At 40.7% G+C, this 13,437-nt stretch overlaps 1 protein-coding gene across 15 annotated transcripts in view; it reads right to left on the reverse strand.

Annotated features, from left to right (window-relative positions):
* The window catches only part of msi2b (musashi RNA-binding protein 2b), a 213,085-nt gene that overhangs the window by 81,811 nt on the left and 117,837 nt on the right, over positions 1-13,437 (reverse strand). The window lies entirely within an intron of this gene.

Below are 13,437 nucleotides of genomic sequence, written 5' to 3' on the forward strand. Positions count from 1 at the left end.
ATATAGCAATGAGAGACATAGGGAGAGATGGTGTGGAAGGCTGGAAAACAGGTACAACATGTCTGCGGAGTGAAGAGACAGAGCTTGAGAGATCTCAATGGTTTTTATGCTCAGTTGATGTGTCGGTTGCAGTGGTTCACTAGGACCTCGCAACAACCGCTTTAAACAAAGATTTCATACCAGCTGCACACACCTTTAGCCAACAAAGACACTCAGGGATCGAGAGAATTTTTCACGCGAAAGACTTTACACAACCCAGAGATTTCCCAAAACACTAGCACTGCTACTGTAAGGGCCCAATATTAGGTCAATAATAGGAAAAGCAGATAAAATATTGTTCTATTTAGAAAAGATTAGTTACAAGTATTTCGAGATATCTTTAACACTTCTAAAGTTCATCGCTTTTATGACTGTGAAATTTACAATGAAACACACAAATAGACTTATAATACAGTACCAACCAAGGTTCTCCAAACTTGGGAAGCTAATGTTTAGAATAATAATTGATTTTTAAAACAATAATTGATAAATGAATCATAAATGTTCTACATAAATATGGAGAACTTAAAATATCTTGTCAACAAAACATACCGTACACCATGTCCATAATACTGTGTAAAACCTTTGGGTCCTTTGCCTGAAATACTGAGACGATTTAATATCAATCATCGATTATTTGATGACATCCAAATTACACCAACAATACAGGGCTACCTTTAAATGTATTGTTCGCTCAAGGCAGTCCTCGGACAATTTGGATTTGACAAATGTACAGTGTAGCACAAGCCAGAATCTCTATATCAGAGCATCTCCAGAAAAGATCTGTTCTAGTTGTGTCATTTTGCACCAAACAGTGTGTATTTGCGGTTTAATTTGCAGCAGGTTTCATGTTGGCTCTTTAGACACGAACTGACGTGAACAACAGCAACTTGTCAGGCGAGCTAACCATCTGTTCCTCCTCGTGGTTTCGCACCGCGCTTATGTTCAGGGGCTTACATAAATGACTCTGGACAGAACATTAACGTTCTCTTTAGAGAAACCTGTGAGATTCTCAGAGAATTTCATCACTGAGATGAAAGTGTCTGCGGCGTCTGTTTGGTAGTGCTTGGTAAAGCAAGCATCACTATTAGGCTTTAAACTAAATCCTAAAAATAAATCTGATTCACGTACAGTGACAAAAATATCATTAAATCTAAGACCAGCCATGAATCACATAGCACTTACCTTTAGAAAACACCCAGAAAGCTGAACAGCAACACATTAACACCCACTGACATCAACACAACATATTTTAACATTGGAAAACGCATTACAAAAGTCTAGAAAACATTTTATATTATAAGCCAAAGGTATATACAACGGTTTTCACTTAAAAATAAACGGGGGGAAAACAAATCTGGCTATGATCAATATGGATCTATTGCCAAAGCCACAGTCTCAACCAACAACTACAGCCAATCCATACCGGCTCTTTACAGAGTTCACCAGCTGACACGGAGAACGTGTGTTTTGGATTTGTGTGTCAGAACCCTTTGGAGACGGTCAAATGAGAAGCGCGAGGTGAGAATGACTACGTAGGTGCAAAGCTGTGTTCCATTCTCCTTTTCTATTGTCAGTGTAAAGTCATCCACTACACAAACACACATCCTGTACACACACAGAGGACAAAAAGATCGATATGATGAAGTGGTAAGTATGAACTGCCGCAGAACTTTCAATGGATCATACTGTAGGAAAGTATCCTCAGTCAATATGTCGTTCTTTCTTGTCTGCTTTTTATCCAAGAGGCACACACACATAACCACAACCTCATTAGCCACACACAAAAAATCATGATAGCGCACAGTCTGAGGGACGCTTCCTCCAGGGGGATACAATAACCAGCCTTTTATTTCCCCAGGGGAATAGAAGGCCATGCCAAGTGAGAGATGGTATTAAAAAGAAAGCATAAGAAGCACATGAAAAGGATGATATTTGCACGGCCATGCGATGACACCTGTGGCGCCATTACCTGGTGGCGTTAGCGGAGGGGGGTTGGGCTTAATAATGCATGAACCAATCAGGTTGTCGTAAAGTCATTATTTGCATGGCGGAAGGTCATGTGACCTCAAAAGCAGCTGGTTATTACCACTGTTTTATTATTTATCAAAACCATTTTCACATCCAAGGGACAAGCCCGCCTCCGCAGCTGCTCCCAGTCTCCCCCTGAGCCGTCAGCCGGAGACCCCCCGCCAATCGCGACGCCTGCCAATCAGCTAAAGGCAATCACAAACACGCCAGCCAATCACTAGGGGGACGGCTGTTTTTGCTCGGCAAACGCCCGGAACGAAAGGTCAGAGGTGTCAATCAAGGGGATATTCTGGGGAGATTGAGAAGTTTATTGCAGGTAAGCGAAAGTATAAGTACTTAGAGAGAAACTCTCATAAGGACAGCGTGACGTGCCGGACTAAATAAAAAAATAAGAAGGTCCAGCTCCGAACTAACGATCGCTTTTCCCATTAGCCACTTCAGCCTTCTGTCATTTTCGTGAACACTGTCACACTTGTTTGTGATAATGAAAACAATTTTACCCTACGTTGAGAACGCCCACACGCTCCTAATTTTTCTGATGACTTCTCAACATGGAGGCACGGATAGCTAAAATTTTCAGCGGCACGATTCCTCGATGTGGGGCGCATCCCAGACCTGTGTTCTGAACGTCTGTGAGCTTTGGGATGCATCTCTCGGTTAATGATAATTAATGATGATTACAGATTATACATTTAACAGTCCCTGCATGCCACTGATGCTTTGAGGTGTTACTAGGGAAAGCAGAATGCAGTGAATAAAAAAACATTTCTGAGTCAAACGTTTGTCCGTTGCTCGCTTTATATGGAGCAAAGGAAATAGTTTCACCCAATCCATTAATTTCCTTTTTTTAAGAAGTACATGAAAGAATGTACAAAGTTTTTTAATACACTTAAATAATACAAAATACCTTTTTGAGGAATATCCAACAAGTCTCGACTATCATCCATGTTAACATGTGACTAGTATGATCGCTCACCCACGTCTGTGTATTCAATATTCAACGACTACTTATATATCATGACCACATATTACTGGACCTGGTAACTTCCTCCTAATACACACAAGAACATATACACATTTACGATATATATATATAAGATTCAATTATGTCTATTAACCGATTAAGCTCCAAACATTATTAAAAGCTTTGTATGGGCTTAACAAAAGCAAACAATTTAATTAACGTACACTAACCCTCTTCTCTCAGCAGGTAGTGGTCTGGCTTTTGTTGAAACTAGTAACTTTGTATTAGCACCTATTGTACTATTGCTCTTTCATGACATATCGCTTATTGCTCACTGAACTCTTTGTAAGTCGCTTTGGATAAAAGCGTCTGCTAAATGACTAAATGTAAATGTAAATTGAGTACATTTTCCTATTGATGTTTAGTTTACGATTTACAATCTACACGCATCTAATTTCACATCAAACCAACAGCAGCATTCCACAACCCCAGAAATCATTGATGGATAATTCATATTACGATTAAACAAATCCTTTAAAGCATGCAGTTAAGAAAATTGCTTTTTTCATCTCTTAGGTAATACATATTGAACATATTGGGCCCTGTACAACACAATGCAAGTTCTATCACAAATGGTTACATTATTACTTCCAAATGAGAAAGAACCACTTCTGCATGTTACCAACGCAGCAACTTCCGCTCCGCTAACGTCACCTCATGATTTACGAGGACATTCCGCAGAAGAGAAAGCAATAAAGGTAAGAAAAGAAAGCGTTTTCATGATGACAAACACAACATGCAAAAACGAAACATAACAATCTGTCTGCTTTCACCTCTAACAGACCGGCCCCGCATATTATTGCTGATGCTATTCGACCGAGGAGAATAAAACAATAGCACACGCTCGCCAGAACACTTCTTTTAGTGTTGTAGACCCGTGTTTCCTGTTTCTCCTTTCCAAGCACGCTTGCCAATCCCCTGCAGTGCTTAACCTCTGGAAAAGAATGTGTTCAGGAGTCTATGAATGCTGATATGGTGCGGTGTATTCGCCGCGCGCCGGACTCGCACCGGGGTGGCTGTTTCTGAGACGGGTGGTTGGAGAGGTCATAAATTGAAGAGCCAGCAGCATTAAAAGGTCAGCGGTTGCGTAATTCCACACACAATGACATATAACTCTGCGTTGACCGCTACCGTGTCCCGTATGGATTATAATCCCCACGACTCGGGCATCGGGCTGTTTGCCACCGGCATTACTTTATCTGAAAAATACCACACAGGAATCTGGTTTTAAGGGATTAAACATCTCCATACGACGAAGATAAATCCGGGTGATAAACTGAAATGATATATTATCATGACTGTATGTAATACTGTAGATTGCTGTGCATTTCAAGAAAATGAGCAGATTGCTTCTTCTCAATGATTTAAGTTTGTTCTTGCGTAACAGCCTGAAATACATCTGATAGATTTAAGCTCTTATGATGTTAAGTGCGGTATTATATGTATAGCCATCATGCAAATCTGTAAATCAATAAATGTATTCATGTAAATGTTTTTGTAAAGATGTTTGTTTAAAAAAATATCATAATTTAGTTTTGAAGCACTACCAAAAAAAAGTCATTGTTGAACAATAATGATACCTTGTAATAAAAATATTTGACGGTTGGTTCGGCAGCAAAAAACTCAATCGAGACACATGTAATGTTTTGGAGGATCTATTGATAGAAATGCAATATAACATACATAACTATGTCTTCAGAGGTCTTTAAAGTGATATGTTTTTATTACCCTAGAATACGCTATTTTTATCTACATACACCGCGGGTCCCCTTGCATGGAAATCACTGTGTTGCTTCTACAGCCCTAAACGGACAAACTGGTCTACAGAACACGTTGCATAAATAAATTATCTCCTTCGGCAAAGAAGCAAAAACGTGACGACATCTTACTCCAGTGTCAGCCACCGTAGTGTTTCGAATGGGAAGGGTGGAGCGAGCCGTTTGTTGCAATTTCGCAACCTCACCGCTAAATTTCATACACTGGACCTTTAAGATTTTGGTCATTACCGCCCAACCTTGTGTTGACTCTGAAAAGGTGACTTTTTAGAAATCGCTTCTTTTAAAAATAGGTCCTAATAGCTTAGGCGAGGTTACAGTACTTCATGCAGGAAGTCATTCATTCTTCCTGTATACTCTCTTTAACAAGTCACCAAAACTGCCACTTCCTGTAAACGGCGCCATGTGTCAGTCCAGTCTGTCAGCGGTGTGCCTGCTTATGCAGTCATTCTCACAGCTTCCAGGGAGTCCGACACTGGGCTGCTAAAGGTCAATGCATGAACTTCAGCCGCTTCAAAGTATCTTTTTTCATCCCCTTTGAACCCCCAGCACACCTGCCGCAGACCCTGTGCCAGCCACAATACCACTGAGGCTTTTTTGAACCTTCCAGCATTTCCACAGGAGAAAGCCTATTGGAAGACCAGTGACCTGGATTTGTTCCACGGTCTCTGGGTTGTGACAGACAACAATGTAAACCGAAACCGGTTCGGTCCGGTCACGCAGCTGTTATTGAACTCATTTTCCAGCGAGAACCGTTTACGACAGGCCCTGTTCGATATTATATCTTCCAAATGCATCTCTGAGGCTTCGAGCCTTCGTCATTCTCTCTCAAACTGAACATATAATTTCCTCCTCACTGTGATCAGAGCAGCTCCAATTAAACGTGGCGCCGGGAAAATGTGTATGATTAACTGTGATATTTCAGTGACATTCCTCGCTAAACGCTTGTATTGCAAAAAGAGGGGAACGGATATTAATCGCTAATGCAAGAAAACGCTGTGGTCCGTTTTAGAAACCGCGCCAGTAAAGGTGAAGCTATATCTAATTAGGTTTACTCAGGGATCTCTGACTGAGAGCCGTGCCGTACGCGGAGCCGGTGGAAATTGCTGCCGTTACGTCGCGAAAGGCCAAAGCAAGCTCCGCTAACCTTCGGGGGCTTAAAGGACCTTCCGCGGATCAACGGTACTTACATTGTTTACACACTCCGTGCTACATTATTGCTACACTTCCGGAACGGCGTCAGCACAAAAAGGATGCGGTGCGGAGGCGAGCGGGAGAGATTAAGTACAGCTGATTCACAGGATGTCCCTGATCGTTTTAGAGAACGTCCTTCTGGAGTGCCCGCCACAAAAACAGCCGTGCAGCCTTATTGATTGGTGAAGGAAACACAGATTTCGAGAGCTGATGAGGACGACTCAATGGTACGAAACTGTACAATATTTTTCAGCACTTAATAACCTTCTTAAAGATGGCTTGAGGGGATTTACGCACCAGAAAGACACGCTTGCGCCGCAGCATAAACAAGTGATGCATGCTACTGTCGGGGCAGTCGGATATCAGTTAATCTGCGTCAGATGGAGATCGCTGAAAAATACCTCTCAAGATCACAACGAGAACACTGATACATTTACAAATTTGAAATCAGTCGACATTAGGGAAAGTTCACCCATCTGTCTTCACATACTCACCCTCTTTTCATTTTACACCTGTATGATTTAGTTTCTTCCGGAAAACACAAAAGAAGATATCTTGAGGAATGTTGGTAACCAAACAACAGCGATACCCTTTTACTTCATTGGTTTTGTGTCCATACAATAGAAGTCAATACCGCCATTGTTCGGTCACCAATATTCTTCAAAATATCTTCTTTTTTTTAAAGTCATACATGTTTGAAATGACAAGAGGGTGAATAAATGATGAAAGAATAACTACCAGATACTCAGACTCTAAACCTATACTAGATTTTCTATACGCTTTCCTGTGGCTCAGTGGTTATAGCATGCAACTACAGGTCATATGCAACGTCAAGGTCATATGTATAATGTACAATGCAATGTAATGTAAGTTGCTTTGGATAAATGCGTAAATATATGCTTTAAGTCTGGTTATATGGACTATTCAACCCCGTCCGTCATTGAAAGATTTCGTCCTGATGTGTCTAATCAAGGCCTGAACCCGAGACTGCTCTCGCTCAGTACGACTGACTGAAATAAGAAATAAATCAAACAACTTCCTCTCTAGTCATCTCCAACCACCAATCAGCATCCAGCTGATCTCAACCCGCCAGCCCTCTTCAGACTCAATCAGGGAAGTAGCAGATAATCACTCGGTTGTTCGGGTAAACACAGAAACAACTGCACTTAAGGCTTAGAATCAGAATATCACAGTTAAGCATCCTTCATTCACGTCTCGGCTTGTTGAGTGATGAGTTCTTTGGGCTTCCAATCTTTTTATTATTCTGAAAAATGACAAAGAGGATGAAGACACGAGCGCTGTTGTCACAAATGTGCAAATGTGATGTAGAGCATAATCATCTATTTTGGACAAACAGTGCTTATTATCACTTATTTTTAAAAGGAATATCTATACCTCCACTATAGACTTCCACTGTGCAGTGTACAGTATGTGAATAACGGATATTAAGAAATATCCTATTAATGAGTCCTGTTTGTGACCGCAGGAAATCACAGCCTAGAGGCCAATGAAAAGGCGGATGATATCGAGTAATTCCTTTTGTTTTACACACATTGCCAGTTATTTTTCTGTTTTTGAAGGTCTAATGAAATAAAACTGTGGCAATAAAACAGTGACAAACAAAGCCAAAGAGCAGGCAGAGCAACACACAAACTGACAGCTTGAATGCATCGCAATCCTGTTAAATCTGACTCCAAGACTGTTTCTAATTATATTATCAGTCAACGACCACAATATTATCATTTAAATGAGCCTATTTGTTTACAGTATTAAAAAAAGCTTGATGAGTAATTTATATTGAGTCAAAAGAGTTTATTTTTCCAGGTCTGATAAAATTAAAAGTGACAATAAAACAGTGACAATCAAAGCCAAAGAAGGCTACTAGAACAACTATTGTCTGTCAGAACAGTACACAAACTAGCATCGCATTCAATTATTATTATATATAAAATTTATATAAAATGTCCACAATATAATAATTAGATATCACTTGTATACAATACAATATTACTTTATTACTTGTACTACTTTTTAGTACATTTTTCAATGCATGTTATACAAAATTCTATTTAATGGTTTTATACAGAATTGATGACAGTACACAATGCAAGTACATAAATACTTAAAAACAAAATATAAAATAAAAGACTAAACTTAATCAGATAAAAAGTAATACATTTTATGACTATAGTTAAAGCGTCATATGGCGTGAATACGTGTTTTTCTGTGTCTTTGGTGTGTTATAAGTTGCTCATGCGTCTATTAGACAAGTAAAATTGCAGGAATTAAAGTGTAGGAACAAAAGATGCATTTTATCTAAAAGCGAATGCTCACCCAGACCTGCCTGAAGCGCCTCGTGTAACCACACCCCCACAAATCTACGTCAGTTCGTGGTATGATTTGACTAAGACTGCCCAAATGTGAACGCAAGTAAGGTGGGCTTATCTGTCAGTACCTGATGTTCCAAATATGGTAAGAGGCGTTAGGGCCTCAGTCCGGCCATGAACTGCTTTGTCCTCTAGTTGGCCATTTCAGCTAAAGCAGATTACAAGCAAACAATGCAGGCCTTCCCAGCACAACCTCGACGTCTCCTCACTTGCATCTCGCTAAAAAAACAACACGCTTGCCATTGTCTTGCACCGCACTCTCGCTCCCATCCACTGCTGGGTTTAATAATATTTATTTAAAAAGTCACTTATTTAATAAAGCTATGAAAATCTTTTGAAACTGCAAATGCAATGACATGACACAATTTGACTAAATGTGCTTGGCTGTGAAAGATTTGTTGCTTTTGGGAATGAGCTGGGCTGTTTCCACTGAGGGCCGAGATCAAAGGAAATGCATTTCAGAAAATGTATCCATTTTAAACGGTAGACGTTTAACTAACCTTGAACATGAGTTTCTATCATTTCACGTCGATCTTATAAAAACCCACTCCGTCTCTTATCTGCGGAACAAGCCACTCTTTCGACTGATTTCATCAGATCATTTATTATTATCTGTGGTTGAAATATTAACAAAAGTAGACATCCACTCGCAGGATGTGAAAGATGTCAAATTGTGTCTTTTGTGCAACCTACAGATGCAGTGCGAGATATGCCAACACGATATACGTGCGCATGCATGTATGCATGAGAAGATAAACTGGCATTAATACAGAAGCAAACTTTCTCTTACACACACTCACAGCCATGGTCAGCTATGTAGAAAGACAAACATTAGATTTTGGAGGGACACATCTGTTTACGCGGCCTATTAAATCACAATGAGGGGCATCGGTAGCTGGTAGCATCACTAATGAACTCACCATCACTCTCGAAATGCCGTGCCAGCCAAATGACACGCCAGAATAAAACATCAAGAATGTAACAAATTTTTTCTGTCAGAACAAATGCACAGAAGTCAAGCGATAGTTGAAATACAATATTTTTATATTTTCAATTGCATGACTGTCTGATATACATTCAAAGACAATTTGCAGTAACTTTCAATCACCAAAACGGACGAAACACTAACACCGTGTCTACACCGGATGCGAGGGGCGCGACACGACAAATGCCAAACGATGTCAAATGATTTTCTTTTATCGAGGAAAGCTCATAAACGGCGTAAGCAAAGCTGGGCATAGCTAGTTTTTTTCCCTATTACTCCCATTTTAGCTGCAAACAGCTTTACTGTTTTTTTCTCAGTTTTGATTATGTGCACATTTCTGACAATAATAAAAGTCCCAAACGGAAGTAATAGAAAAATAACCCATAAATGTCCGCTCTCGAATCATGCAGTTGATGTAGAAACTATTGTTGCATATGCGGGTTCTGTGGACATAAGAGGAGATAAAAATACAGCTTCTAACCTTTTTTTCGCTGCATTTTTTATTACTAAACAGATTATCGATGGTGACGTCACTGCACCCAAGAAACCTGGCAAGTCTCAAGCTTCCATTTAAATGTGGTTGTCTGCGTAGCCGGTTTATAACTATGTTTGTAACACGTGAAAACAGGTTTCTTTTATAAGCTGACTTTTGATAGATATCCGTTTATTTTGTGCACGTAAACGCACTCCTTGATGCACTACTATATATTGTCAGTATTGTCAACCCAGAATTTGTAGGTATTTTACCAGGTGGCTAATTCCTATGAATGTGTACGATGTAAATCGAACAAAACCGTACGATTATTCGAAAACGTAATACTGAAGCCCCTCCCCTAAACGTAACGTCACTGGAGCAAAGCAAATCACACTTAAACATACAAATAAGAGTGTACGAATTCATACGAATTAACCTTGCAAAATACTTTTACTCGTACTCCTGTTGGTATTGTATTATTGCGTGATGTCCATCCTATGTTCACATACACACACCAGCAATTTAAAGTTAAACAGACTGAACTCGCTCTGTCACTTCCCACTATACACGGCTGATGTATCGGAGCACTCGAGCAGCCGAAACAACCCGAAACGCACATTCCAAGTATTTAGGGATTTTCTGGAACACGCTGGAAGTGTCTCTCCAGTCACACTGATGAATGCACAGTGCAGAGATTGTCAGAGCAGAATTGTGCGAAGGTGTGTAAAATCAAACTCGGCCGAGCTAGGCTTTGTTTCTCATTTTGTGAAGCACATCTGTAGCATAGTCACTTGAGGACTGTTCAGAGAGAGATAGAGGGAAAGAGACACACACAGACCGAGAGAATAGTGAACAGATGAAAGATGAGACAGAAATATGCCCTGCGAGTTTCAGACAAAGCGGAAAAGACACTTTATCGGCCGTTTCTAACACCAAACAGCTCGATCTCGGCCACAATCATTCTCGCGCCTCGCCTCAATGCAAGACCTTGACCATTGTCCTTCAGTTCTGGCGCGGCTTCCGCCTTTTTCATGGGAGAGGGAGAGAAAGGAAAAGGGGATAAAGAGAGACTTTTAGCTGTGTGTTCATCACCCCTGAGCTGAAGGACAGTGTTAAAAAAGTCTCGCAGGGGGCGTGAAGACAGACAGACTGCAGAGGATTAGAGTCTGTCTGTCTCTTCCGCTGTCCTCTGACATCTACTACAATCTCTCGGTCTGTCTCTATCTCTCTCTTTCTCTCTCTCTCTCTCTCTGTGCATCACGCTGTCTCAGATAATGACAGTGAGACACCGAGCTGTGAGATTGTCTGCAGAGGAAGAGACGCAATTGGCTTTTTGCATTGGGATTGGTACGTTAGTCTTAAACTATTTCTCTGTTGCATGTCTTTTATATAATTTGTAATGGAAAATATGCAAAAAATGCATAATACATTTATGTTGCTGGTGGTTTTATATTGTTTGACCAGACAGTATATAACAGGACTAAATCAAACGCATGACATCTTACTCTCTAGACATCTGTATCTGAAGCTGATAATTTGGCACCCATTCAACTTCACGTTACTTGGCAGCGATGCCAAAGCAAAACCATTTTTATTTCCTCCAAAAAACATAAGGAAACCTATCGTACCTTTTATAAAGTCTAAAGAACGTTTTGCCATTACAAATTAACTGCATTTCAATATTTACTATTTCTCCTTCCTATTACCGTTCGCTTGGCCACTTCGATCGCGGAAGCCGTGGCGCAGAGTAATTGCTGCGAACTATTAAAAACAGTGACCCCAAGGCACCTTGTATAGTTGAAGATACCATTGAGAGAAAAATTGAACAAGGACGACAGACAGAAACAAAAGGACAATCCCTCATATTCCAAACTGCAAGTAAACAAAAGCGAAACACATCTGCTGGTGGCTATTGTTGCTTGCATTCCGGGATGTCTCTTTGAAATTGTCTTTATTAGAAATAGCCGGTCCTATTCTGCATTGTTTGGCACTTGGTGTTAACCAGCTCCATGTTTAATAGCAGCTGGTCTCATTTCCGACCTTGCTGCTCTTTGCTGCTTTTGTTTTTACCCACTGACGCTAGTACACCGAATCTTTCCACCCTTACTTTGACCCTTCTTTTCTCTCTTCAACTGAGTTTGGGATCCCCAGAGAGCCCCCGTTCCTCCAAACTCCTGCCCTCTGTTCCCATAGATACGGACACTATGCCCAATGGGATTATTTACAAGAGTGAGCACAAGCGCCCAGGCATGGGGCATCGGGGACGAGCGAAACAGAAGAGAACAGAAAACAATGTGGATAAAAGGTCTACGAGTGTATTTGAAAGATCTCTATTTACGAAAAGAACGAAACATACAAATAGTTTCGTCAAATCGGAGACCAACTCGAAATGCTCTGTTTTGGTGACGCAAACGATTTGCCATCACCTGCAAACTGTTTTTGACTTGAGGTCGTGAAGTAGATTACAAAAGCTTAGCCACTAATCGGGAGAAGAAAGAAAGATCACGGTGAGGTGACGGTGGCTGCTCTCAGGATGTCATATCCAGTGATCAGAAGAGTCAGTTACAGAGACAGCTAAGAGCGTCGCAATGCTCAAGAGCACAGGAAGTCCTCTGGGGAATGGAGAGGAGGGGTGTTTGAAAGAGAGAGAGAGAGAGAGAGAGAGAGAGAATAAAGGGCAATGCGCATCCGTACACCTTCAAGTACAAATGCCTTAAAAATATGACCGATACGGATTAAAAGGCAAATCTCAGGTTGAAAGATTAATACCATCCACTTCATTTCCACAACCTGCCCATCTACCAGCACTGAAAGCCACTTATAAAGCATAAAAGACACACCGCTGCTCCTCGGCCTCCTCATTCAGCCCACACAAAGGCCACTCAAGGCTGAGAATCTCTCTCATTGCTTTCAGGCTGCCATAGAGAAGTGTGCTATACCAGTGAACACTTTTGCATAAAGCTGCTCGCTGTTTCTCTTCATGCCTCCCTCTTGTTCTCTATCTCTTGCTCTTTTTTTGTCCGCTCTGCTCTTTCTCTGGCTGGGTAAAACCAGTACTCAGCTTTACAATGTCTTCTCCTCTCATGAGAGGTCTTGCCGGTAAAGCCAGTAAAAGAGAGGAGGATCAGAGCAGGATAAAGCCAATGGACCACGCCGCCGAGAGCCCTCACTTTCCTCGTTTCTTGTTTTCCTCCTCTTTCTCATCTTCTCTCCTTTTTCTTTAACCCTTATTTTTAATCTCCTCAATTCTCCTCCTCTCTCCTTTCTTAAAGGGATCGTTCACCCAAAAATAAACATTCTGTCATATTTATGTCCCCTCAAGTCATTCAAAACCTGTATGACAAAAGATATTGTGAAAAATGTCTCTGTGACATTTTTCACAATATCTTTTGTCAATGGGGGTCGATGTTGTTTGGTTAATAACATTCTTTAAAATATCCTCTTTTGTGTTTTGCAGACGAAAGAAAGTCATACAGGTTTGACATGACACGAGGGTGACTAAATAGAAGAATTTTCCCTTTTCGTCC

Source organism: Barbatula barbatula (assembly GCF_947034865.1).
Source record: "Barbatula barbatula genome assembly, chromosome: 19".
Taxonomy (NCBI): domain Eukaryota; kingdom Metazoa; phylum Chordata; class Actinopteri; order Cypriniformes; family Nemacheilidae; genus Barbatula; species Barbatula barbatula.